The following is a 6000-nucleotide window of genomic DNA, read 5'->3' as shown; positions in this document are numbered from 1 at the left end:
GCTCTGAGACATTTCTTTTCCTCACAGACGACAAAAAAAGTCAGACGTTATACGATTTAAAATAAAAACAATAATCGTGGCTTCACATTGAGTAAGAACATGTTTTTATGAACCCCACAGCTTCCGGTCTTCCACGACCCGAAGTGGCTACTGCCTGAGATCTCATGCTGTGGTTTTATTAAATGTGCCAACTGCTAGGACTGTCTTAGGGAAGACAGCTTTTAGATGAGCAGCTCCTCTGTCTTGAAATAGAAACTGAGCAATCTGTTGCCACTACATGTTTTTAAAGCTCGGTTGGATGCTACTCAATGGAAGCTGTTGGTACCTGCTCATGTGGATAGTTATGTAAATGATGCTGTATGAAGTCCTTTTGTTGTTCTGTTTATGTTTGTATGTTTCATGTGGAACTACTTGAGCAGGTCTCCCTTGAAAAAGAGATCAATGATCTCAATGGGATTCACCTGGAGAAATGAAATGAAATTAAATGAAAAAAGACGTGTTGCAGGCACGAAACATACCAATAGAAATACATTGCTTTTAAAATCGTTCTGTGTGACACGAAAAAAAGGGGGAAATGGTGTTGGTGAACACGAAGCAATAGATTATGTCGTGATAACACGAAATGCCGTGAGACTGGGTTGTGAGTTACAGTCACAAGCCAACGTACATGAGCGAGAGTCACAAGCCAACGTACATGAGCGAGAGTCACAAGCTAATGAAAGCTAACGTACATGAGTGTGAGTCACAAGCTAACATATGCTAACGTACATGAGTGTGAGTCACAAGCTAACGTACATGAGTGACAGTCACAAGCTAACATATGCTAACGTACATGAGTGTGAGTCACAAGCCAACGTACATGAGCGAGAGTCACAAGCTAACATATGCTAACGTACATGAGTGTGAGTCACAAGCTAACATATGCTAACGTACATGAGTGTGAGTCACAAGCTAACGTACATGAGTGTGAGTCACAAGCTATCGTAGTCAAAGTCAAAGTCCATTTTATTGTCAATCTCAAAATATTTTTGTTCGGTCGGGTCTTGGAAGACCGGAAGCTGTGTGGTTCATAAAAACATGTTCTTACTCAATATCTCACCCTAAGCCTAACCCTTTTATTTTAAATGGTATAATGTCAGAGTTCTTTTTAAATGTCCTTCTAATTTGTTATTATTTACATTGCTTCTAAAATCGTTCTGTGTGACACGAAGAAAATGCAAAAATCGTGTTGGTGAACTCGAATCAATAGATTCATTTCGTGCCTACTTCACGAAATGCCGTGAGACCGGGTTGAACAAACACGTATCTTTATTGGCTCGGTGTGTTTCTCCACAGTTGGTGCAGCTGATGCTCTCCAGAACAAAGATATCATATATTTTGAAAGAGAAGTTGTAGTTTTTGGAGCAGCAAACAAACACACTCCCTGTGAGCTGCTCGCTGCATAGAGGTATCACTGCTGCTCCTTCAGAGCAGACCTGGAAGAACAGGTCACATGATGACCGTGAAGCAGCAGCTGGCGCTTTGTAACCTCATCAGCATGGCCTGCAGGTTAATGTAATCTCATTACTCTCACTAACTCAGACCCATAATGCACTGCTGTCAGATCTCCAGTCAGTCATTACACACTGCTGCAGAAAGCATCAACACAATTATGAAGTGGAGCTGGGATTTCAAAGGAAAGCACTTTGACTTTAGATCCCAGAGAACAGAGAGGAGTACGTGCTCAGGAAGTGATGTCCTGAACGCATGTACTATCAGTGCTTCACAGAGAGGGCCGAAGTACCACCTGTACTGAGTAGAAGTACCACATCCTGTACTGAGTAGAAGTACACACATCCTGTACTGAGTAGAAGTACCACATCCTGTACTGAGTAGAAGTACACACATCCTGTACTGAGTAGAAGTACCACATCCTGTACTGAGTAGAAGTACCACATCCTGTACTGAGTAGAAGTACCACATCCTGTACTGAGTAGAAGTACACACATCCTGTACTGAGTAGAAGTACCACATCCTGTACTGAGTAGAAGTACACACATCCTTTGCTAAGTAGAAGTACACACATCCTGTACTGAGTAGAAGTACACACATCCTGTACTGAGTAGAAGTACACACATCCTTTAGTAAGTAGAAGTACACACATCCTGTACTCAGTAGAAGTACACACATCCTGTACTGAGTAGAAGTACACACATCCTGTACTCAGTAGAAGTACACACATCCTGTACTGAGTAGAAGTACACACATCCTGTACTGAGTAGAAGTACCACATCCTGTACTGAGTAGAAGTACACACATCCTTTGCTAAGTAGAAGTACACACATCCTGTACTGAGTAGAAGTACCACATCCTGTACTGAGTAGAAGTACACACATCCTTTGCTAAGTAGAAGTACACACATCCTGTACTGAGTAGAAGTACCACATCCTGTACTGAGTAGAAGTACAGACATCCTTTACTAAGTAGTAGAAGTACAGACATCCTGTACTGAGTATAAGTACACACATCCTGTACTCAGTACAAGTACACACATCCTGTACTCAAGTAGAAGTACACACATCCTTTACTCAAGTAGAAGTACACACATCCTTTACTCAAGTAGAAGTACACACATCCTGTACTCAAGTAGAAGTACACACATCCTGTACTCAAGTAGACGTACACACATCCTTTACTCAAGTAGAAGTACACACATCCTTTACTCAGGTGAAAGTAGAAGCACTGACTAAACTTCTTTACTTTGAAATGGAGGCCAGGGACAGTTGCAACACTTTTTGGGCTTTTCCCCAATAAGTAAAAAACCATTTACAATAGGATAGCCATTTTGCTATAATATACATTATCAATATGTCAGCTACTGAAACAATGTGTTTAAGATGTTTTTATGAAATAAGTACAGGTTGGAAAATGTATTTTAAAAAAACAAACTCAACTGTTACAACTGTCCCTGTACACAAGGACAGTTGTAACTGTCCTTGTGTACAGGGACAGTTGTAACACATGCCAGGGACGGTTGGATGGGGTTTCACAAATCCTCCAACAAACAATGAACAGGATAACAGATAACACACACAGCATCATCCTCTGTGAAGGATCAAACTGTTCTCTGAGAGGTGCTTCTACCTTAATGATGTAGACCTACCTCCTTTGAGCTGACACTATAATATAAATGAGCTGCCTCCATCAGGTAGTCTCTCAAAGCATCTCCTGCTCTGTTGAGAACATCTTCTTTGGAGTCCAGTAGCCCACTGTTGGGGGTGATCCCTGACATGGCCTATATCCAGGGACTTTGCCACTTCCCTGAATGATTTGCCCTCCTCACACACACACACACACACACACACACACACACACACACACACACACACACACACACACACACACACACACACACACACACACACACACACACACACACACACACACACACACACACACACACACACACACACACACACACACACACACACACACACACACACACACACACACACACAGACACACACTTTAGGCCTGCTAAGCACACCAGTCAACAATACAACTGTATGCTTGAATGAACAATTGATCATTCAAACAAATGAGCCATCATTGTAAATGCGCCATGTTACAACCGTCCCGTCACAGCCGTCCCAGGACCACCAGTCTTGCTTCACCCCCTGTGAACCTGCCTGATTGCTAGCTTGACCCATAGTTAGCTAGTTATATTTGTAGCTTACAAAACAGTGATTCTAATCATACTAGTTTGGATTCCTAGACATTTGAACTCAAGACAGTATCCAAAAAATACATCATAACATTTTAGTTAATATTTTACCTCAGAAACACACTTTGCTGATATCTTACGCGAGAAATTCAAACGTGGCTCCTTTTTTTCTCAGCGATCTCACCATCTAACTGCGCATGTGCAGTGAGTTTCATCACCAGCTTGTTTGTGATTGGAGATATTGAAGGTGTTACAACCAACCCGTGTTACAACTGTCCCTGGTCTCCCTACTTACTGTAAGTAAAAGGTATACCCATAACTACTGTTCAAAATGTGAGAAGTAGAAAGTACAGGTATTTGTGTTCAACATGTAAGAAGTAGAAAGTACAGGTATTTGTGTTCAAAGTGTGAGAAGTAGAAAGTACAGGTATTTGTGTTCAACATGTAAGAAGTAGAAAGTACAGGTATTTGTGTTCAAAGTGTGAGAAGTAGAAAGTACAGGTATTTGTGTTCAACATGTAAGAAGTAGAAAGTACAGGTATTTGAGTTCAACATGTAAGAAGTAGAAAGTACAGGTATTTGTGTTCAAAGTGTGAGAAGTAGAAAGTACAGGTATTTGAGTTCAACATGTAAGAAGTAGAAAGTACAGGTATTTGTGTTCAACATGTAAGAAGTAGAAAGTACAGGTATTTGAGTTCAACATGTGAGAAGTAGAAAGTACAGGTATTTGAGTTCAACATGTAAGAAGTAGAAAGTACAGGTATTTGAGTTCAACATGTAAGAAGTAGAAAGTACAGGTATTTGTGTTCAACATGTAAGAAGTAGAAAGTACAGGTATTTGAGTTCAACATGTAAGAAGTAGAAAGTACAGGTATTTGAGTTCAACATGTGAGAAGTAGAAAGTACAGGTATTTGTGTTCAACATGTAAGAAGTAGAAAGTACAGGTATTTGTGTTCAACATGTGAGAAGTAGAAAGTACAGGTATTTGAGTTCAACATGTAAGAAGTAGAAAGTACAGGTATTTGAGTTCAACATGTGAGAAGTAGAAAGTACAGGTATTTGAGTTCAACATGTGAGAAGTAGAAAGTACAGGTATTTGAGTTCAACATGTAAGAAGTAGAAAGTACAGGTATTTGAGTTCAACATGTAAGAAGTAGAAAGTACAGGTATTTGAGTTCAACATGTAAGAAGTAGAAAGTAAAGGTATTTGTGTTCAACATGTAAGAAGTAGAAAGTACAGGTATTTGAGTTCAACATGTAAGAAGTAGAAAGTAAAGGTATTTGTGTTCAACATGTAAGAAGTAGAAAGTACAGGTATTTGAGTTCAACATGTGAGAAGTAGAAAGTACAGGTATTTGAGTTCAACATGTAAGAAGTAGAAAGTACAGGTATTTGAGTTCAACATGTGAGAAGTAGAAAGTACAGGTATTTGAGTTCAACATGTAAGAAGTAGAAAGTACAGGTATTTGAGTTCAACATGTAAGAAGTAGAAAGTACAGGTATTTGGGTTCAACATGTAAGAAGTAGAAAGTACAGGTATTTGGGTTCAACATGTAAGAAGTAGAAAGTACAGGTATTTGAGTTCAACATGTAAGAAGTAGAAAGTACAGGTATTTGTGTTCAACATGTAAGAAGTAGAAAGTACAGGTATTTGAGTTCAAAATGTAAGAAGTAGAAAGTACAGGTATTTGGGTTCAACATGTAAGAAGTAGAAAGTACAGGTATTTGAGTTCAAAATGTAAGAAGTAGAAAGTACAGGTATTTGGGTTCAACATGTGAGAAGTAGAAAGTACAGGTATTTGAGTTCAAAATGTAAGAAGTAGAAAGTACAGGTATTTGAGTTCAAAATGTAAGAAGTAGAAAGTACAGGTATTTGAGTTCAAAATGTAAGAAGTAGAAAGTACAGGTATTTGAGTTCAACATGTAAGAAGTAGAAAGTACAGGTATTTGAGTTCAACATGTAAGAAGTAGAAAGTACAGGTATTTGAGTTCAACATGTGAGAAGTAGAAAGTACAGGTATTTGTGTTCAACATGTAAGAAGTAGAAAGTACAGGTATTTGTGTTCAACATGTAAGAAGTAGAAAGTACAGGTATTTGAGTTCAACATGTAAGAAGTAGAAAGTACAGGTATTTGAGTTCAACATGTAAGAAGTAGAAAGTACAGGTATTTGAGTTCAACATGTGAGAAGTAGAAAGTACAGGTATTTGAGTTCAAAATGTAAGAAGTAGAAAGTACAGGTATTTGGGTTCAACATGTAAGAAGTAGAAAGTACAGGTATTTGGGTTCAACATGTA

Source organism: Notothenia rossii (genome assembly GCF_949606895.1).
Source record: "Notothenia rossii genome assembly, chromosome: 5".
Classification (NCBI taxonomy): domain Eukaryota; kingdom Metazoa; phylum Chordata; class Actinopteri; order Perciformes; family Nototheniidae; genus Notothenia; species Notothenia rossii.
Note: the sequence above shows the minus strand (reverse complement) of the source record.